The sequence below is a fragment of the Macrobrachium nipponense genome, chromosome 47, assembly GCF_015104395.2.
Source record: "Macrobrachium nipponense isolate FS-2020 chromosome 47, ASM1510439v2, whole genome shotgun sequence".
Classification (NCBI taxonomy): Eukaryota; Metazoa; Arthropoda; class Malacostraca; order Decapoda; family Palaemonidae; genus Macrobrachium; species Macrobrachium nipponense.
This window is the reverse complement of record NC_087222.1, coordinates 35,394,923-35,418,124: the sequence shown is the minus strand read 5'-3', so window position 1 is coordinate 35,418,124 and position 23,202 is coordinate 35,394,923. Positions and strand designations below refer to the sequence as shown.

Sequence of the window (23,202 nt, the reverse complement as noted above, 5' to 3'; positions counted from 1 at the left end):
GGAATGGTCGAAAATTGAACCTGCGACCACAGAGGTGGGATGCTAATACCATACCAACCACGCAGCTGAGGCGCTATTACTCTACAGATTTTCCACACACACATTCAACTTGCTTAAGGATTGAATCCTTAAGCATGAAGTTTGGTTTGTTTACTTAAGAATACAAATCGTCTTTAAAATTTGTATTCATAACGCTGGATCATTTTCATATTTTAAGTATTTCTCACCCCCTTGTACCTGCATAAGGTTTACGTATTTATATGGAGGGTTTGTTTAATTTAGTGTACAGGCAAAACATAACAACCCAAGTGTTTTTCTAGTATAGGTCTGATTTGAACAGATGGGGTGGCCTCAACTCCAGTTGGATGTAGACCGACTTTTTGAAGCAATGAAAGGCTGTATGTAATAAACTCAAATATTACCTTTTATTTTTTGTTCACTAGCATCTCAAACAACCTCAAGTCAGTGTTTTGAATACCCTGGGAAAAAGGGACATTGAAACACATCTGTCTATAGAACTTTTTCTTATAAACAGTAAAATATAATACAATCTAAACTGTAGAAGTGGGCTGTACAACAAAATTATAAGCTACGATAACAATACAGGAATTTACAGCTAGCAGTCCAACAAACTCTGTTGAACCCATGTGTGTTTATTTTTTTTGGAAGTTTCAAATGTCACATTTAAACTTAATCGACTATATTTTAACAACTGGCAATCGTTACACGTAACAAGAAGACTCTAGTGCGCTCTTGATATCTTAGAAAATTAGCAAACTGGTATGTGTGACTTAACTAGTACTTATAAAAATCTGGTTATGCTGCTCAACCAAGTGACATGGGGGATAGACTGAAGGGAATAACCAGTTTTAATAAGCAACTGTCTTAGGCTGGTACAAGTTATGGCAACAGTGACAAACTGGAATAGAAAGTTTAAGATGACAAGGACAATGTCTATTTCACCTCATACCTCGACAGAATAAAATTTATACGAGAGACGTACGTAGACATTTAATCCTCTCCTTGGCTAATAGTGTCACCCTACTGAATGAAAAACTCTTGCTTTTTATATTTTTAAAGAAAACGATAAGTACGTTTGGTTTCAGTGTCATACTATGAGATTCAAAGGGCAGTTTCACATACAGGCAGTCCCCGGGTAACGACGGTCTCGGCTTACGACGTTCTGAGGTTACGACTCTTTTCAATTATATTCATCAGACATTATTTCCAGGGTTACGACGCCTACAATGCTCATCTGGCAGATGAAATATGACACCAAAAATGCAAAATAATAAATATTTGAAGTTTTTTTGATGAAAAATGCCATAAGAATGCAGTTTACATAGTTTTCAATGCACCCAAAGCATTAAAAGTAAGGTTTTCTTAGGATTTTTGACGATGTTCTGGCTTACGACGATTTTTGGCTTACGGCGTGTCTCAAGAACGGAACCCCCGTCGTAACCCGGGGACTGCCTGTACTTTGTTTTATTGAGACAATGTTTACTAATTCTGAACATTCAAGAGTGCACAAAAGTCTTACACTCACCCTTCAGTGTTATTCACTTATCATACAATGACGTTATAGTTCTGTCCAGGTTAACTTATCACTGAACAACAAAAATTATCTTACAGTATAATTACAATCTATCGCCATCTTCATAATTTTATGTTATATTATATCACAACAGTGTCTGTTTTATCAGTCGAAATGGTCTCCAAACTTTCAAGGTTACAGTAGGCAGTAAATTGACCTAATACGACTTTCAAACAGTCATACAGTAGTGGTTTATTCTTGCCATGATCACAAAACAAATCAGCCAAAACGGTCTTCAATTCATGTAATATGTATAATGATATTACAGGCAGACTCTCTCTCTCTCAGTATGCTACAAAGCAGCCGAGTAGAGAATAAATCATTTGCTTACCACGTTCAATTGCAAAAACGCCTTATGGAACTCTTGTAAAAAATATATTCATAATAATAATCACGCACGCACACAGTGACACGAACACAAGGGATAACTTACACAACTCTTCTTCATACTAAACATCTAGCTATGGGCCGACATACGTATTCACGAACTGCGCAAAGAAATAAAAAATAAAATGCATCGGAAATGTATCTAAAATCCTTAAGGCTAAGTGTGCAAAATAGAGCTGAACTTTCATAGAGAACGTAACTTCGGACATAAAGAACTACAGTAGCATCAATTGCCGAGTTCGGGTAATGGCGGTTTTCGCTTATCAGCACCCCACTGATAACAGAGGACTGTCTGTATACTGTATAAGGTATTCAGATATAAACACCAGAGGTACCAGGAATATGTTCCTTTGCATTCTGTGTTTGGCAACACTGCATCTGAAAAGGCAGAAAAGAAAATACAGACTTGCTTCTCATTACTCTTCTAAATTAAGAGCTAAATTAAACTTGTTTTCCTCTCAACGCAGAAAAGGTAATAACTGTTACCTTACAAATGCTAAGCCTACCGATATGTATTCAGTATAATGTAGATCTCCCCGTAACTTGCATCATTACTTCAACTCTCGTCCGTTCCCACTACAACGAAAACATCCATCAGACAGGCGATATAAAAAGTGAGCTGTGTTATGTACATAAACCAAACTGAGAAAACTAAGTTGCTATAGGTAAAACTTAATTCCAAATTGCTATTCATAAGCTCGTAACGAGACAAAACTGGTAAAGCCATAAGATGACGCTTTCAAATACAGCACTGTACTACTTTCTGAAAAAGTAAATTTGAATCGTTGGAACAAACCGGTAGAAAACCATACAAAGGTATGAACTATTAAAAAGAACTTGCTAAAAACATACTTAAAGAAAAATGGAATTAAATACGATATATATATGAATGATGTCTCTTCTACAAAATAACTGGCGCTGTGATGTGTGTAATCGAATCCCCATTCATCCAACAGATGATGTTCCTACAGGCACAGTCTGACCAAACATATTCCTGGTAGCATTAAAGAGTATGGAGGCACATGGTGCTTGGTGCTCTTGAAAAAGAATATTTCAAAATAAAGAAAACAAAAGTGCCGTAAAATCAGTCGTATGCATTCGAAATCAGTTTGCATTACAGCAGTTGTAAAAGATGGAGCCGCAAGCACCTCTCTCGCGTTTACCAACTTCGTTTGCCGACTCGTTATTATAAGTCCATGTCATCCGAGTCGGGTAAATCGGGGAGGTCGTCCAAGTGAGGGGCTCTGTGCGGTTCTATGGCATTCAGGTCAATGAGGGCACTGTTGTTGTTCTCCTCGAGCCACATGTAGTTTGGGGCGTTGTCATTGTTGTTGTTGAACTCCATGCGTTCGGAGAAGTCGTCGTCCACCATGGGGTCGGGCAGGGGGCTGGCGGGCCTCCTGAGAGGCGGCATGTAGCCCCCACGCGATCCCGAGGACGTAGACGGCAACGAAAGCAGGTCGTCCACGTCCGAAGACGCGCTCGACGCGAAAGAAGACGAAGACGCGGCTCCGGCCGAGTCCTGGTTCGGGAAACCCAGCGAAGGGGGCGGAGATGTGACCGAGACCCCAGAGTCCGGGGAGCTGCTGTTTGAAGTGTCGCGAGGGACCGCAGAGCTTGTTGAAGGCTCTGAAGATGATGATGGCACGGCTACTGTGGCGGCGGTGGGGTTGGGGCTGGGCTTCTCGCTCTGCTGCTGCTGCTGTTGGTTGATGCTGGTCGTGATGATGTTTCTGATGACATTCCCGGGCGGCTGCCACAGGACCACTTCCATTTTGGGTTGTGCTCTGGAAATCATTTGGGAACGTTACCAAAATGATGTTACGTACCATATTCTTTGGAAGCTTGAATTCCAAGCCAACAGCCCTGTGGGCTTGTTCCATATGAATAGGAGGGTTCTTCAGCTTGTGATTATACTAAAAATAATAACAGAAATGCACAGTACTAATCACAAAAAGTCTAATAGAATACATAAATACATTTATAGCATCAGAAATCAATGAAAACAAACGACACAAACTGGGTAAGGTAAACTATCAATAACGACATCTTTCACTGAGCAGAAACTGGGTAAGGTAAACTATCAATAACGACATCTTTCACTGAGCAGAAAGACTCACAATTTTTTCAGCAACTGAGGAGGCAACTGCGACTCCCCTGGAATGATCTGGTTGACCTCATTGGCAATGTATAGACGCGGGGAGCCCTTTGTGTCCTCGGGCGAAGAACCCCCTGGCTGCTCTTCTTCTCCGAGGCCCTGGTCTTCGTCCATATCTGCCTCGGCCACCTTCTCGGACCACCCCTGAAATGGTAGTTACGGTTCGCTTATGATGCTTCCGGAAGAGTTTTTAAAAGGATACGAAGTTATACACTGTACAATGCAGACACTTGCTGTTCATGAAATATGGAAGTTTATAATCCACAAGCAACAATGGCAGTTTATGATCTGTAAAGGCTCAAGAACAATTCAAAATCCATGAAAGGCCTTTGAAACATTTACTTCTCCAGTCCCCAAACACTTCTCAGTGTCTCATACATTTCTGTAGGAGAGAATTTTAAGTCAAGACAAAAAGGTCAAGATATCCCCTACCCTCTTCCCTAGCCTGTGGTTGTAATAGCTTTCCGAGAGGTGCAGGGAATTTAGGTGAGCAGCCATCCTCTCCTCACTTATGTGCTGTTTCGTCACCGGTTTCCTGCTGGAGAAAGAGCAAGAAATCTTTCAGTGTTGCAAGTTTCATACGGGAAGTAAAAAATCTGTCGACTAAAACCATTTTCTAGTCAAGAAACTGTGCAAAACCAAGAATGTTTTGTGGAAAAAGGTTTTAAGGTGGAATGTTGCAAAACACAGAAAATATTTACACTTCTTCCGGTTCCTCTTCTGGCTTTCGTTTATACACGATTGACAGCCCTGACAGGTGAGATCCAGCCATCCTATAACAGAAAACAAGAGGAGGACAGTAAGACTAAAACTGAGGTACACAAAGGGCACATCATATATATGAATATAGAAACACGAAAAATTATTTATAAATTTAAATAGTAAACAGATCCTACCTGAAATTAAATCCCATCGGGGATGGCGAATTAAAGTAAGTCACGCTCGGCATCTGAGGGTTCCCGAGTGTCGAGGCAATGCTGTTAGACGTTACTATGGGAGGGGGAGGAGAAAGGGTAGGGGATGTGAACCCCCCAATGCCCCGCATGGTGACGATGTTGGGTCTGGAAACGGGAACATAGGTGACGGTAGGAGACGTGAGAGGAGACGAAACTTGGATCCCAGTCAGAATGGATGATCCTGGCGTAGACAACGACAGGGGTGGCATCGGAGGTGGCGAGGGCACGTGAGAAGACACGGGAGCGGGTTTACTTAAATCGGGACTCCCGTTGGTTCCTGCAGCAGATGCAGGCAGCCCTGATGAAGGAGCCGTAGCATGCAGCGGGAGGAGGAGTGGGTGTGGGCGTCTGAGCCAGGCTCTGTGTTGTGTGGTTAAAAGTTATGCCCGAGGTGTCGAGCGATAAGCCTGCTGTGTTGCGGCCTAAGGTAGGGGCAGTGTGGCCTAAGGTAGTGGATCCCATTCCCACACCGCTTGCAACACTGCAGCCTATGGCCTCGATCTCCGAGAAGCTCATTGCATTCACACATCTGCAAAGGTTAATTGGTAGTTCATTGAGAGGGGGAGAGTTGATAACTTACCTGATGAGCAATATGACATACAACATATATTGATGAATTAAGTGGTCATGCAAACTGTTGTTTATTGTTTAACCTCAAAGAAACAACAATATGCAATGTGGTCAAAATTCTATCCCCCAGAATAAGGTTATAACATGTTATGGGTCACAAAAGGTCAAACTCCAATGAGGTTGTGGGGCAGGATTGTCGAGACAAATCAGCGTCTTTAGATTTGACACAGTTGAGTTATAATAAGGTAGGGAGAAAGAATTAAGCAAGGTCTGGATTTTCCTTTTCTTTTTAGTGATAAAAGACATTGTTCCCTAAAAATGATATTGTAATGATACAATTAAGTTTGTTCATACTTACCTGGCAGATATATATATAGCTGTATTTTTCCGAATCCGACAGAAATTTAAACACTTACGACACACGCAGTGGGAGTCAGGTGGTTAGTACCCATTCCCGCCGCTGGGAGGACGGGTGGATCAGGAACCATTCCATTTTCTATCATAATTTTTATTTCCACTGTCCCCCCCCTGAGGGGAGGTGGGTGGGTACTTGATTATTATATATCTGCCATGGTAAGTATGAACAAACTTAATTGTATCATTACAATATCATTTTGTTCATGAAACTTACCTGTCAGATATATATATATAGCTGAATCCCACCTTTGGTGGTGGGAGTAGACAGAATAGAAGATTTTAGGAAACATATATATGCAGATAATTTGATATCTTGGTTCCTTACCTGTTAGCAAAGCTGACTTCGTGGTTACTGCCGCGTAAGTCTACTTGTGGTACTAGAGTGCAGCGAGGTAGAGCCTATAAAGCTGGTGCACTCCAAAGACGATCTGTCAAACAGGGGCGAGACCACAACGTGACTAGACCATTGACCATACATGAGGGCAACGAAGTAAAACAAAACCACCTGGCGTAGCCTACCAAAGGTATCCCACTTAGACTAAGCTAATGGAAGGGAGATCCGCCGCACGCGGTCAACCCCACAACCATAACACAAGTTAAAAACTCCCCTAACCATTAAGGATAGGGATGAGAGGCTACCTCCTGCCCCCCCCCAAAACAACCCCAAAAATGTCTGCCGAGCGACGTATGGTCCGAGCGAGTAACAATTTAATTTTCCGTTGTTGCTTTTTTCACCTCCCGCAGGGTAGTGTGAAGCCGCAACACCGAATTGCTTCGCCAATAAGTGGCGCCCAAAATATCTTTGATTGCCATATTCTTGTGAAAAGCCACAAGTAGCAATAGCCCTCAACTCGTGGGCTTTCACTTTTAGAAGCTCCATGTCACTTTCACTACACTTTCATGGGCTTCCTTAACCGTACTTCTTAAGAAGAACGCCAGTGCGTTTCTTCGACATCAGAAGATCTGGTTTTTTCACAGAGCACCACAAGTTCTCCGAAGAGCCTCTGCATGCTCTGGTTTTCTGCAAATAAAACTTGAGAGCCCTGACAGGACACAGGACTCTCTCAGCTTCAGGTCCCACTAGCTCCGACAACCCTTTGATATGACAATTTGTCCAAAATTGCATTTTTCCTAACTATACAAACCTGAGGTCCTTTTACAATAGGAAGGTACTAGCGGCAGCTGGTAAGGTTCGTAAGCTTTCGAAACAAGGGTCGGTAGTTAACTGCTTGTCCGACAGGCGCGCAGCGCGCGACTGGGAGGTAAACAAATCACTTTTGCTTTTGGCCCAAGCAAAAACTGCAGAGTGAGGGTGGCATGAGGTGGGGCTATGTGTAAAAGGACCTCAGGTTTGTATAGTTAGGAAAAATGCAATTTTGGACAAATTGTCATTTGTTTCCGACACGGCATACAAACCTTCGGTCCTTTTACAATAGGAAGACTCACTTCTTGTGGGTGGAATCTGAGTCTTTTGTGAACAGACTGGTGTTCGCCCAACCTTGGAAGCCTCCCTGGTCGTAAGAGCGAGGGAGGATCCAAGCCTCCTGTCCGATTGATCGGGGTGTGCACCGCAGGATCAATGGTCAGACCTCTGGACCGAGTACTAAGAGAGAGGCAAGCGTATCTCTTCGTACCAGCAATGTAAGAACTTGTTCCTGTACAGGAGCAAATATAAAGTCATGGATTTGACTCCTGTAGGCATCCACTTCCCCCCCCCTTCCCCCCCCCCCCCTTGTAGGAGGAAGTGGTGGATATTCTGCTCCCATCCCTAGTGAAGGGATAGGATGGGGCTCTGTCATATAGCTCACCTGCCATTCTCGTCCCCATCCAGCGTAGTGGACGACCGTGGCCCTCTGCCCCATAGGTAGAGGAGGAGGAAAAGACGGGAAGAGGGAGCCAGTCACTCACTCATTCCCCCACACATCCCCATCCCACAGTCACACCAGGACTCGATGCTGTTTCAGCCCCCCTGCGAGGGTCGGGTTTTGCTAGACAACTTTGCTGAGCAGCCACCCGTGTCCCAAGGAAAAGGTTATCCAAGGACCTGTGGGCAAATATCCCCCCCGAAAGGTAGAAGGGCCGAAAGGTAGTCTGGTTAGACCAGACCCCTGCCTTCAGTACCTGCGCCACGGAGAAGTCTTACGAACGCCAACGAGGGGCCAATACTTCTGGACTTCGTTGAGCTCCTCGGACGGGACGTACGGATGTCGTCACTACCATCAGCCTTCATACGCCCCCCTCCTGATGACCTCACGCAGCCGGAATGAAAGAGTGTTCTTGGATACTCCTTTCTTGGTTACCCGGTGCTAACGAAGAGGCATCGACACTCAGGCCTGAGGTGTCGAGTTCTCTTCAGATAGCGTCGTAGCGCCCTCCAGGACAAAGCAGTATCTCATCCGCATCATTATCGGTGAAGTCCATTAGAGGGAGGGAATCGTGAAACGACTCGAACCCTGTCGTCAGGGGATCGACGGGCGTTTTCTGAGTCCCCCTTCGCAACGAAGTTCGGGACGAAATCGAGCGTCACAGATCCCATCCCAATGAATCGTACATCATGGGAAAGAACCATGAAGTTCCCGTACTCTCTTCGCCGATGCCAGGGCCAGCAAGAAGAGGGTCTTGAGGGTCGGATCCCTGTCTGACGACTCTCGGAGTGGCTCGAACGGCGTTCGAGTCAAACTCCTAAGGACGAGAGTCACATCCCCACGCAGGGAGCCTAAGTTCCCTGGGGTGGGCAAGACCTTTCGAAGCTTCTCATGAGCAAGGAGATCTCGAACGAGTTCGAGATGTCCAATCCCCTCAGTTTCAGGACGAGCGCCAAGGCTGCTCTGTATCCTTTGACTGTGGGACTGAGAGGAGCTTCTCTCGGCGAAGAAAAACGAGGAAATCCGCTACCTGCTGAAGAGTGGCTCTGAGAGGAGATAGACCCCGTCTACGACACCAACCACAGAAGACGGCCGACTTCCCCTGGTACACAGCTGCAGAGACTGACAGACGTTTCCAGCCATCTCTGTTGCTGCGCTACGAGAAAAAGCCTCTCTCGTTCGCAAGAGATGGTGGATAACAGCCAGCCGTGAAGACGTAGGGACTGGACTGCTCGGTTGGTAGTACCGCCTCTGACGTGTGGCTGGTGCGACAGGTTTGTGCCAAGGGGGAATCTCTCTCGGTTCTCCTGCGAGAAGAGCCAGCAGGTCCGGATACCAAATGGCCTGTGGCCATTTGGGAGCCACCAGGATCATCCTGAGATTCGGGTGGACAGTGCTCGACTGATCACCTTGCGATTCAGGCTGAACGGGGGAAAGGCATAGGCGAAGAGGTTGTCTCACGGGTGTTGAAGAGCGTCCTCTGCAGCTGCCCATGGGTCGCACGGCCGAGAAGAACACCTGGAGCTTCCTGTTGTGCCGGTTGGCGAACAGCTCTATTGAGTGTGCCTCGGCCCACTCGTGCACCTGCCGAGTTCAACTGGTACAACGGGAGAGACATCTAGGCCCCCCCTGTCCTGTTGACGTAGGCCACTACCGTGGTGTTTTCGCACATCAACACCACTGAGTGTCTCACCAAGCGGTCCTGGGAACTCCTTGGAGAGCGAGGAACGCTACCTTGAGTTCCAGTACATTGATGTGAAGGTGCTTGTCGTTCTCGTCCCACACTCCTGAAGTCAGCAAACTCCTCCAGGTGTGCCCCATCCCCCTCGGTCGATGCGTCTGAGAACAGCTGCATGTCCGGGGGGGGAATGCGCAAGAGCCGAGGCCACTCCTCTTAAGAGGTTCCTGTCGTCCAAGCCACCAGGCTAGATCCTGCCTTATTTCCGGTGTCAGTGACACTGGAAAGCTTGGGGGATCCGTCGCCTTGCGACCAACTCTCCTTTAGCCTCCACTGAAGAGACCCCGCAGGTTGAAGACGCCCGTGAGGGACTAACTTCTCGAGTGACGATAGGGGTGTGCGATCACGACTTGCCACCGCTGAGCTACCTGCTCCTGTCGAGACAGGAACTGGTTGGCTGCCTCCCTGAACCTGCTGATCCGCGAGTCTGCGGGGAAGACTCGCCCTGCTACCGTGTCGATCAGCATACCCAGGTACTTCATCCTCTCTTGGGCTCGAGATCGGACTTTTCGAAGTTCACAACGATCCCCAGATCGCGACAGAACTCGAGCAGTCGATCCCTGTCTGTAGCAACTGCGAGCGGGAGCTCGCCAGGACTAACCAATCGTCGAGATACCTCGTCAGACGTATCCCGTGCGAATGGGCCCAAGCAGACACCAGAGTGAACACTCGCGTGAACACCTGTGGGGGCGTTGAGAGACCGAAGCAAAGTGCCCTGAATTGGTACACCGTCCCGTCGAGGATGAAGCGGAGGTACTTTCTGGAGGACTGATGAATGGGTATTTGGAATAATCGCATCCTTCAAGTCCACCGAAAGCATGAAATCGTTCTCCCTGATGGAGTCGAGCACTGAGCGTGCCGTCTCCATCGTGAACCGGGTCTGGCGAACAACCCGGTTCAGGGGAGAGAGATCTATCACCGGGCGCCAGCCTCCCGTAGACTTTTCCACCAGGAAGAGTCGACTGTAAAAGCCCGGTGACTGATCCGTGACTATTTCTACAGCTCTCTTGCTCAGCATGGTCTTGATCTCTGTCTCAGTGCTACGTCCTTCGATGACCCTGGAACATACGACTGCTGTTGGACCGGGTTAGGAAGTGAAGGAGGGGTGGCCGAGATTCGAAGGGTAATAGATATCCAAGTCCCGAAGGACAATCTACAATCCAGGTTCTCGGTGCCGTAGCGCTGCCAAGTGCCCAAATGGCTGGCCAGGCAACACCCCCCCCCACTTTTTTCCGGCAGCAGGTGAGGGGGAACGCCGTCCCCTAGCGTTTCCCCCCTTTCTTCGACTTCTTCCCAGACACCTCCACGGGAGGAGGAGGGCTGGGAGGAGGGCTGGTTACGGCTCCCTTGTTAGAAGTCGAAGAAGACAGAGTCTTCTCCGGGGCTTCGACGCAGCTACCGTCTTGGCCACCGAGAAGCGCTAGCCGAGCTCTTAGAGTTGGCCGCAGTCCGATGGCTGCCCAGAAGCCTTCGAGACTGCCTGGTGTACCAGACGGTCACTGTCGTCAGTGCGCCGTCTGTCCACCGCAGCGTCCACCCCATCTCTCCTGGAAGAGAGACGTGGAACTCCGTAAAAGGTTCCGTTGCGAAGTCCAACGCCGCTTCACGCCCTGGCCGCCCTGGAAACCCGAGTAAGGACGGCGTCCCTTCGTCGGAGAACCAGGTTGGCCCACAGTTCACCGTCTGGTGGGCAAGGAAGGAGATGGCTCTTCCTCCAGACTGGCAAAGTCTCCTAAAGGCCGAGTCATCTTCAGGAGAAATTCCCCCGGAGTTGGCTGCGACCTTAGATACTGTGAGGGACACAGATCTAGCCAGGAGACGGCCTGGAAAGCTGCCATGGCGGTAGATTCCAGGCCGAGTGCCTCTTGCTGCGAGAACCATAGGTTCTCGGACAGGAGCTGCTGCAGAGACACACCTTGTTTGGGCGGCATCGGGTCTTCAGATGGCACGTAACACGCCGCTGTCGCAGCAGAGGAGGTGGAAGCAGCTTGCTCGACCTGCTAGCCTTGAGCGAACCGTCTTGTCCGGAAACAAGCGATTCAACAACCTGGTCCAGCACTGAGTCGGCAAGCTCGGAACGCGGCAAACCCACCGTCGGTCTGGGTTCCCTTCTTCGGGCCCCAGAACGACTCGAGCCGGAACGTGGGCTCGGATGGTGGGGAGCGGCGATCCTTTCCCAGGTCGTTGTGTCTGACGAATCAGCGCAATAACCTCGCAAAGTTCCTCTGGATCTCAGGAGGGTGACTGCGTCCTGCGGAGTCGGACCATCCAGTCCTTCAAACAGGAGCATCTCCCGAGACCCTCCTCCCTCAAGGGGAGGAACAGCGACAGACCCCTCTCGGTCTCCTCCAACCACTTGTGCGTACGACCCGGCTGGTCGAGAACGTGCCTGGTACGTACGACGACGTGGTGGGATCCTGAGGGGCGCACCCCTCACGATCACTCCTCAATACCTCGCCCCTCCCGGTGTAACCCGAGGAGGTTGAAGGTGTGGAGAGGGCAGACCTGACGCTCCCTCCTTGCTCGCTGGCAGAACCAGCGGGCTTGGAAGACTGCAGGCGATCGTCAACCCGCGGTGGCGATCGAGCTGCAGACCTAGTCGAGCCGTCTCGCTGTGGAGAACTGGACTGGACCGAGACAGCGGCCCCGGTCTCGTGTGTCAAAGAAGAGCTGGTGCCGGTCGCCGTACCCGATCGCTTCTCTGTGCGAGGTGACGGTCAGGCGACCGGCGAGCTCTACTGTCACGGTGAGACCGGTGCGTGTGCCTCACGGCGCGTCAGTTCGCTGGTACCAGCCGTGGCTGGTGCCGGCGAACGGGGGGACCTCTTCCCAGCCTCAGCCCGTGGCGGTCATGGACCGTCCCACGTCCGCCCGGGTAGCCAGCTGCTCGCCGCGAGAGCGAGAGCTGGTCTGGTGAGAGTCGCGTAAGCGGCTGTCACCAGTCCTTTCCGCTCCGTGCCGTGAACCTGACGCTGAGCGGACTCAGAGGTCTGGTTCCTGGCTGCACGGTCGCTGTTAGGCGACCGTACACTCGATACCTCTCGCGAACGAGAGGCCGAGACGGATCCTGCTGCCGTGGCCGAACACTACCAGCAGGTGAGGAAGTGCCGGTGTTAGCCGGCACTACCTCTGGTGGTCCCCCCCCCCCCGTAGTCTTCTTCCTCGCGGAAGAAGAGGAGCGGGGTCCTGCCCCCGAAGAGCAGGGTGGACCAGCGGTAAGAACCCCCGTCTCACCAGAGCGAGACGGGCCCTTAGAAGTTCCCGAAGGAGACTTCTTAGGGGGGGGGAGACGACCTTCTTCTTCTTTGGCGGGGGAGCCTTAGAAGAAGAAGGGGAAGAGGCGGCAGACGACGACGACGACGAAGAAGACGATGAAGACGACGACGACACCTTCCTCCTCCTCTTCTTCTTCTTCGTCAACTCCTCAGGACCGACGTCAGATCTGTCATCCCAGGAGCGGAGCCGGGGCTGCTGTTGCCGAAGCAACAGGGTCCCGGACGCACCTGTCCGAACAGATCAGCATCGGGAGCAGCGGGGCCAGGAACAGGAACAACGTCAGCAGGTGCAGGCATCACAGGAACAAGCAGTAGAGACGGCAGGAGCAGGTTACGAGTAACGGCAGCAGTGGTCATCACGTCACGTCCTGTGAACGGCGGCTGGGCAGGCACGGCAGGTACGGCAGGACTGTGCAGGCTGTCCAGTTGGACGTACCTAGCCGAAGCAGACAATCCTTGGTCCTGGTGGGAGGTCCAGGGCGAAGCTCTTCGGGCACACGAAGTCCGGTCGCGGCAGCACGGCAAACCCAGTTGGCGGCATCACACTCCCCGTGGTAATTCGGCGACTGGCCCCCTGCACCGATGTAGTAAGATATTACAGAGACCGCGTGCGGGTGTCACCAGGTGAGGAGGTGAAGCGTTAGCCAGGTGTTGTAAGGGTCGTGGTGTGGTCGTAACCGTCGCATGGGTGACCGCCACTGAGCCAGCAGATGATAGAGCAGCCCCTGGACACTCGGCACGCCCTGCAGCCCCAACGATGCCCACACCTGTCCGAGGTCGTCTTCGCGGCAACCGCACCTGAGGAGCAAAAGTCGGTGATTAGCAGGATCCTCTACCCCCGTCTCGCGAAGACGAACGGATAGAGGACCCAGAGTAAAACTCGACGTCAGGGTATCTTGCGCCCTCCTCCACTCTCGACAAGTCAGGTGAGGAGAAGGACCCAGAAACCCCCCCCGAAGGGGAAGGCGCCAAACGTGGAAGCTGAGCGGGCGGCAGGAAAGAGACGAAGTGTCCGTAACCAAAGGAGTCGCGGGAGAGCTTTCCGACGACTCCTTTGCAGGCCTTCGCTTCTTCCCGCCCCCATACAAAGTCCACTGCGCCTCCGACCAATTATTACACACTTCACAGGGCTCGGCTCGGGTGCATTCGCGCCCCCGACACCGAGCGCACAAAATACGTGGGTCAATTTCAGGGAATGAACGGAACTTTCCGCATTTACGCCCTTCGGTACCCGGGCATAGTCTCCGTGGGGTAGCGAGGCGAGGAGATTCCATGATTGACCAATAAATCACAATTAAATGAATAAAGAGAAATGATTGTACTTACAATGATTCTTTCATACACAAACACAACCATATACTCAAGGAAAGCAAACGACAAGAGAAGCGGGCAGAAGAGCGTCGAACACACACGTCCTACTCGCTGTGAGAGGCCGAAAGCAAAAGTGGTTTGTTTACCTCCCAGTCGCGCGCGCGCGCCTGTCGGACAAGCAGTTAACTACCGAACCCCTTGTTCGAAAGCTTACGACCTATCCAGCTGCCGCTAGTACCTTCCTATTGTAAAAGGACCGAAGGTTTGTATGCCGTGTCGGAACAACTCAAACGTCCTCGGCCAAGGGTTGGAAGGGTTCTCGTTCTTTGCTAAGAACGTAGGACTTAAGGAACAAACTGCACTATGATCCTTGAACCCAATGTGCTTGCTTATGACTTGTATTTCGCTAACCCTCTTCGCCGTCGCCAGAGCGGTTAGAAAAATGGTCTTCTTAGTAAGATTCCTAAATGGAGCGGTTCAAATTGACTCGACATGAGAAACTTGAGTACCACATCTAAGTTCCACGATGGTACTTTCGGTTGGAGAACTTTCACAGTCTCAAATGATCTAATGAGATCATGAATGTCTCTGTCATTCGCTGAGTCGAGTCCTCTATGCCTGAAGACCACAGAAAGCACGCTTCTGTAGCCTTTAATCGTGGGAACGGCTAGTTTCGCTTCGTTTCCTAGGTGAAGAAGGAAATCTGCTATCTGGCTCACAGAGGTTGAGGTAGAGGAAATGCCCTTCTTTCTGCACCAACTTCTAAAGACAGCCCACTTCGAGTTGGTAAAAACTGCGATTTGAGGAGCGGGGCCTCCTTGCGGGGCACCAATGCGCCGTTGCCAACAGGTCTTGAAAAACCCCTCGCTCTGGCCAACTTCTTGATAGTCTGAATACGCAGTCAGACTCAGAGCGGGGAGGTTTTTGTGGTACTCTCGAAGTGGGGCTGTCTGAGTAGATCTTTCCTTAGGGGCAGATCCTTGAAAGTCCTACCAGGAAGGACATCACCTCCGTGAACCAGTCCGACGCTGGCCAGAAGGGGGCGATGAGGGTCATCCTCGCTCCCTCTGATGCAGCGAACTTCCTCATCACTTCCCCGAGGATTTTGAATGGGGGAAAAGCGTAAATGTCTAGTCCCGACCAATTCCACAGTAGGGCGTCTACTGCCACTGCTCCCGGGTCCAGAACTGGGGAGCAATAAAGCGGAAGTCTCTTTGTTCGGGAAGTTGCGAAAACGTCCACATGAGGACGTCCCCACAGCTTCCATAGCGCCTGGCATACCTCCGGATGAAGGGTCCATTCCGTCGCAGAAGCTGTCCTTGCCGACTGAGAAGGTCCGCTCGGCACGTTTTCCACGCCTGCACCACGAATCTTGTCAGAATCGTGACGTTTTGCGACTCGCCCAAATCAGGATATTCTTCGCGATGGCGAACAGAGAAGGAGAGTGAGTTCCCCCCCTGTTTCCTGAGGTATGCCAGGGCTGTGGTGTTGTCCGAGTTTATCTGAATCACTTTGTTGGAGACTTCCTCTTAGAAGAACCTTAGAGCAACGGTAAATCGCTGAAAGTTCTTTTAGATTGATGTGCCAGGACACCTGTTTCCCTCTCCAGGTGCCTGACACTTCTCTCCCTCCTAGTGTTTGCTCCCCAACCCGTGGAGGACGCGTCGGAGAACAACACTAGGTCGGGGTTTCCGAAGCTTTGAGCGAAAGTCCTTCCGCAAGCTTCTTTGGATCCAACCACCATTTGAGGTGCTTTTCCACTTCTTCCGTCAAAAACAAGACCTCTTCTAGATCCTGTTTGCGTGACCAATTGCTTGAGAGGCGAACTGAAGTGGTCGAAGGTGCCAACCTTCCCAGAGAAACAAACTTCTCCAGTGAGGAAATGGTCTCCAGCAGACTCATCCACTCCCTCACAGAGCATGTTTCCTTCCCTAGAAAGGCTGACACTTTGTCTAGGCATTTGAAGTTTGTCGCCCCTGGGACGGAAAAGCCCGAAAAGCCACTGAGTCCATCTGAATCCCCAGATAGACTAAGGATTGAGAAGGAGTCAGATGCGACTTTTCGAGTTCACCAGAAGTCCTAGGACCTCGCTAACGACAAAGTCGTGTGAAGGTCCTTCAGACACCGGGGTTTATCTTGCGATGAGGCTCGAATAAGCCAGTCGTCTAGGAGAGAGAGATCCTTATTTCCGCAAGATGGAGCCACCTCCGCAACGTTCTTCATAAGAACGGTGACACCATCGGCGCCGTGCTGAGACCGAAGCAGAGTGCCCTGAACTGGAATACCTTCCCTTTCAGGACAAACCGCAGGTATTTTCTTGATCGGGGATGGATGGGGACGTGAAAGTATGCGTCCTGAAGGTCTATGAGACCATCCAATCCCCGGTCTTAAGGCTGCAAGCACGGATTGAGGTGTCTCCATCTTGAACTTCTGCTTGGTAACGAAGCGATTTAGACTGCTGACATCCAGAACGGGGCGCCACCCCCCTGACTGCTTCGGCACTAGGAACAGACGGTTGTAAAACCCTGGAGAACTCCGGTCAAAGACCTGTTCCACCGCCTGCTTTCTCGATCATTTGATCTAGAAGATCGTGAAGCACTTTTCCGTTTTTTCTCTCCCTGATACGAAGGAGACAAATCCTTTTGGTGTCGAAGACAGCTGGGGTAACTTCAGGAAAGGAATTCTGTACCCCTTCTTGACGATGTCCAGAGACTAAGCGTCGGCACCTCTCTCTTCCCAGGCTCTCGCGAAATGTAGAAGTCTGGCTCCTACCGGTGGCTGAAGGACTTCCCTCTCACTTCTTGCTCTTAGAAGGAGCGGGGGTCTTGCTTCTGAAAGAGCCTCTTCCTCGAGGGGCTGGCTTCAAGGAAGAAGCAGATCGAAAGGGCTTCGATTTCTTCAAAGCAGAGGACCCAGAAGACGAAGTAAGTTTAGGCTTTCCTAGAAGACTGCGCCAGAAGGTCTTGGGTTGCTTTCTCCTGGAGACTGGCGGCTATGTCCTTTACCATAGACTGGGGGAAGAGATGTTCTGAGAAAGGCGCGAAAAGAAGATCCGCTTTTTGGCGCTGGCGAGACCGACTTTGCGGTAAAATTGCAAAAGAGTGGTCTTTATCTTAAGCAGTCCCCGTGCTGAAATGAGCAGCCAATTCCTCAGAAACCATCCCTGACGGCCTTATCCATGCAAGACAATACACTGGACAGCTCCCCCAGACTGATGGAATCAGAACTCCTGGATCTGGCATCCAAAACTCCTAGGCACCAGTCAAGAAAATTAAAGACCTCTAGTGTCCTGAAGAGGCCTTTAAGGTGAAAGTCTAGCTCACTATGCATCCAAGAGACTTTGGAAGAAGACAGAAAAGATCTTCTGGCGGCATCCACAATACTACCAAAGTCTCCTTGAGCCGAGGCTGGAAGCTTAACTCCGACGTTTTCTCCCGTCTCGTACCACATACCAGCTTTGCCACAAAGTCTTGAAGGTGGTAAAGCGAAAGAAGTCTTGCCTGAAGCTTTCCTCTTTTCCATCCAATCATGGACCTTTCGAAAAGCTTGCTTCGTAGAAAGCGACTTCTTCATTTTCACAAAGCCCGAGATCTTAGTAGCTTTGGATGACGAAAACTGAGAGGGAGGAGTACGTGGAGCTTCAGGCTGGAAAGTGTCTGCAAAGACTGACTGTAGCAGACGAGTCAAAACCTTGTAGTCCGTCGAGACTGGAGCCAACTGCTGTTCTTCGTCCACTTCGACGAAAGCGTCACTAATTTCCTCTTCAGACACTGGAGAAGTCGGAGGAAGTAAGGAAGAGTCACGAGCTTTCTCAAAAGAGAAAGAGCGGCGAACAGGAAGAGTTCCCGCTTCCACTTGCGCTTGCGGAGGTGGAAAACTGACGTCCGTAGGCGCGCGCTTGGCGTCCGAAGCCAATCTTCTGGCGCCGACTGAAGCGCGCTCGACAGCAACAGGTGTACACCTGGCGTCCACTGGCGTGCGCCGAGTGCCACTATAACGCGCTGAGCGTCCACTGGCGCTCGCTTAACTTGCACCGAATCACGCTCGGCGTCCACTGAAGCGCGCTTGACTTTCACAGAAGCACGCTCGGCATCTAAAGAAACGCGCTTCCTACCTACATGTTTCGTAGTAGTGGATACAACCGCTTCTCGAAAGCGAGAAACAAATTTCTCACCTCCTCTAGAGAGTTGCTGGGGAGCAGAACGAACTCTAGAGGGAGACTCAAACGGAGAGAGAGACGAGCGAGGAGAGGGAGAGGGAGAACGCCTCGACCTCTTCACAGGAAGATTGTCATCCTTCTTACGGCGACGTGGAACAGACTCTCTCGAAGAAATAACATCTCGAAGTTGCTGCTGAAGCGACTGGAGAATCTTGCTTGTAGGTTGAATTTTTTTTTTTTTCCCTCCTTTTCTGGGAGGGGCTGATCCTGTGAGCAGGCGAGTGGCCGAGGGGAACGCCTTCTTCCTACTCCCCCGCCAGGAACCGCCACTTCACGCACCTTAGAGCGACTGCGGCGCTCAAAAGAATCATCAAGGAAAGACTCCGCCTCCGAAGAATCCTTACGCTTCTTCTGCAGAGGAAAAGCAGCAAACGCACTATCAGGCGAAGAGCCGTCCTTTTCAGCGGACGTGATGCAGCATGAGAGCTCCACCCCTTGCGTGGGGAGGAAGCTTCCGAAGAAGAAAAGCACTCCTTGAGAAGACGTGCACGCGCACGCTCCTTGGCAGTCTGGGTAGATTCGTCAGAAGCTGCCGAAGGCACGTCAGATCGGTGGGGGTTCCTCGTAACCCTCCTTCGACTTTCGACATGCTCTCTCCCCGTAACCTGGGAGTCAAGCAGAGGTCTAGGTCTAGAGGCGGAATGAGGCCGATCTGACGCACCCTCCACTACACAAGGGGCACTTTCACTGCACTTCTCTTCACTTTTGCTCTCCAGAGCTAACACTTTTGATTCTAAGTTACGAATCGATTCAAGAATTAGCGATAAAGTATTACCTTCTACCGACACTGCTTCAGGGGCCGGAGGCAACACTACAGGGGTAGGAGCATAAACTACAAAAGGACATAGAACAAAATCTAGCGCTAGTTGAACTAGACCCTGACATCTTGATCAAAGAAAAATCAATACCAAAATCAAATCAATCCAAAGTCAACGTGTGCCAAGCACCCGATACCAATTCAGATACAAAGAAAAAAAACCAAAAGGGATACTCAAGTAGCTAGTAAGTTTCCAAAATCTGGGCGGAGGTGCTGCAAACAGTGCTTGCCCAGCACCGGCGACAGAAAAATTATGAATAGAAAATGGAATGGGTTTCCTGATTACCCGCCTCCCAGCGGCGGGAATGGGTACTAACCACCTGACTCCCACTGCGTGTGTCGTAAGTGTTTAAATTTCTGTCGGATTCGGAAAAATACAGCTATATATATATCTGACAAGTAAGTTTAATGAACAAAATGATTAATAATAAATATATGATGCACTAATCAAGGACTTTGCTGTAGAAGGCCTACCATAGCTTACAGATGTTGCAAAACACAGATCAACTGTACCTTTTAACCATTAAACAATCAATTCATTAATAATTTTGTAGCTAATCAAAATAAGCTGACTCACTAAGCCTAGGTGAATAATGCTTACCCAACCTCAGTATGAGACAGTTTCTTGTTAAAATACTGTCTATTTTTATATTAAAATTGACTCATAATATAAATTATCCCCAATTTATCTACTTTACAAACTCAAAGAAGTTGACAAATACCCACAGTGTCTCCTAAGACCATTCATGTGACGCGAGAAAGTTGTGACGGCAATAGTATTAGACATTTTAAATCTATAAAATCTGCCACTGACAGTCTGGCCTAGCCCAGGGTTAATCTAAGTAATCGAGGCACGGCAAGTATTAGCCTATGTTGTATATAAATATTTCAAAGCTAACTTTACAGGCAACAATGAGACCTGTAACCCTAAAGAAGGGTTGGGCTAGGCCAAGGGCCTGGGGAGGGGGCGGGGGGCAGTTTACGAGTCGACCAGACGAGAATTCCAAACCCAAGGGAGCCAGATACGTAATAGAATGGGAAAGAAAATTCGTAAAATTTAATACTAAGCTTCCTGTCTGCCATAAGCCGAAGCTTGATCAAGCTTGGCGGGACAGCCTTTTCCTCTTAAATGTATAAAGGCTATAGGCTTTGGTACCTATAGCCTATGGAATGTCACAGGGTAGGTTAGGCTTGACTTGGGGTTAGGCTACACCATGACGAATCGGTTTGGGGACAGTCGACGTGGAATCACTAAATTTAATAATCGTACATTTTTTAAAGATTTATTTGACCCCAAGTTAAGCCTAACCTAGCTTACTACGCTCTGTAAGCTGCCGCAAGTCCAGCGCACAGTGTCGTAGCCTTCATAAGAATTGACACGTTCAGCTTAACCTAACTCTAGCCTAGGTACCTTTACGTCGTCAGGTGGGAAAGTCGGTTAATTACGGCCGGTCCCCAAAAAACTAACGTCAAATTGTTGTTATAATATTATTAATAATAATAATAATATTAATAATTAAATGTAATTAATAATAATAATTAATATTAATAATTAAAATGTAATAGATTATAATGATTATAATAAATGAGGCAAACCTGATATAATTATAGATGACCGAGTGACATCTGCCTTCGTACCCCCAAACCCCCAACCCCTCAAAACCCCCAAATAAACCCCCCCAAAAAAATAAATTAAACGTAAACAAACAAAAAATTAATGTATCGATTTTTATTCAATTGAAAATATATTCAAATAAATAAATAATAAACAGAAATTAATTATAGGCTAAGAAGTCCATCATCATCATCTCACCCGTGGACGTCTCCCTATCTGGGGCTGATTCCCGTCGGGATTCCCGTGGGAATTGCGCCTCTCTCTCTCCGGGGGGTGTCCTCCTGCCGCCGCTGGGGGAGACGGGAACGCAAGCGATTCCAGTGGGAATGGAAATGGGAATAGCTAGAGCGTCGATCGGCCTTCTTCTTGTTTACCAAACAAAGATCGGCTGCTGATCCTCTCTTGAGGGGGTTGCGGCCGCATGGAATCTGTTCCCTCTCTAAGGGGACGTTATTTCGACGTATTTTCGACGTCTCGACGTACTTTTGGGACGTTTTATTGGTTTCATGGTGTGGTTTAATTATGTTTATGGGTTTAATACTGTTTTTAGATATATATAATATAAATATGGTCGGTTTATTTTACGAAATTACCAGCCTGTTCCCTCTCTCGGAGGGGGACGTTTTTTCGACGTCTAGACGCTTATTGGGACGTTTTTTGGGGTATAGGACTTCATTTAATGTCGTTTGTCTGTTTAATGATGATTTTATATATATATACATATATGCGGAGTGTATATTTCGTTGATTGCTTTGCGAAATAAACTGCCTTTTCTAACTTTCGAAGGCGTTTTTTGGCGTTTTTTCGACGTCTGGACGTCTTTTTGGGGACATTTTATTGGTTTTAGAACGTGGTTTAATTATATTTGTGGGTTTAATAATATATTTTTGTATATACAATATGTCTATAGTGTTTTTTTTACGAAATAAACAGCCAATATATTTTTTTCTATTATTTGCGGAGGCGTTTTTTATGTATTTTCGACGTCAGACTTTTTTTGACGGTTTATTGGTTTTAGGACTTGGTTTAATTTTTTATTATTTTATAATTAGATTATATATATGGCATTATATTTCATCGGTTTTTTGCGAAATAAACAGCCAGTTCGCTCTTTGGGGGAAGTTTTTTTGACGTCCAGACATCTTTTTGGGAAGTTTTATTTGGTTTTAGGACGTGGTTTAGTGTCGTTTAAGGGTTTTATAATTATTATATATATCTGGAGTGTATATTTCGTCCGTATTTCGCGAAATAAACAGCCATTCTAGTGTTTTCTATTACTTGCGGAGGCGTTTTTTTCGACGTCTAGACGTCTTTTTTTGGGAAGTTTTATTGGTTTTAGGACGTGGTTTAATTTTTCTATTCTTTTAAAACTGAATGTAAGCAAATTTGGTTTTATTTCGCAAAACAAACAGCCATTTTTAGTTTTTTCTTTTACTTGCGGAGGCGTTTTTTTCGATGAACTTTCGACGTTCAGACTCTTTTGGGGACGTTTTATTGGTTTTAGGACGTGGTTTAATTCTATTTAAGGGTTTAAAATGAATTTATGCACCTGGAATTATATTTCGTGGGTTTTATGCAAAATAAATAGCCTGTTACACCTTCTCTGGGGGGACGTTTTTTTTCCCGACCGTCCCTTAAGGTAGGCGTTTTTCGAAGACTTTCATTTCATCGGTTTTAGGACGTGGTTTAATGTTGCTTATGATTTAGGTTTACCTAATATTAATATATATATATATATATATATATATATAATTATTATATATATATATATATATATAGATATATCCGTAATTTTTGCGGAAAAGACAACCAGTTTTTCGATTTTGAGGCGTGAATTTGGGGTTTTTTTGTTTTTACGTTTATTTTCGACGTTTAATGTTTTTTATTAATTAATTCAATGTTGTTTGTGGTTCTACCAATGTTTTTTTTTTATTTATATGGTTATATTTCGTCGGTATTTTGCGAAATAACCTTTTTCTTTTACTTTCGGTTTTTTCTACGTCAAATCTGGCTTTGACGTTATTAATTAACGTTATTTTCGACATTTCATTGTTTTAAACGATGTAATTCAATGTTAAAAATTGATTTTAATATATGGAGTTATATATCGCCTTTTTCGACTTTCAGAGGCGTTTTTTCCGACGTCGAGTCGACTTTTAGGGCGTTTTTTCGAAGTTTTATTGGTTTTGCGACGTAATTCGATGTTGTTTGTGGGTTTGATAATGATAATATATATGAGGAGTGTTTGTATGGTAGGTATGTTCCGAAATAAACTGAGGT

The 23,202-nt window shown here is 47.9% G+C and overlaps 1 pseudogene; it reads right to left on the bottom strand.

Annotated features, from left to right (window-relative positions):
* Nucleotides 1-509: 509 nt before the first annotated feature.
* On the bottom strand, nucleotides 510-21,354 carry LOC135204899 (uncharacterized; annotated as a pseudogene).
* Nucleotides 21,355-23,202: the final 1,848 nt, after the last annotated feature.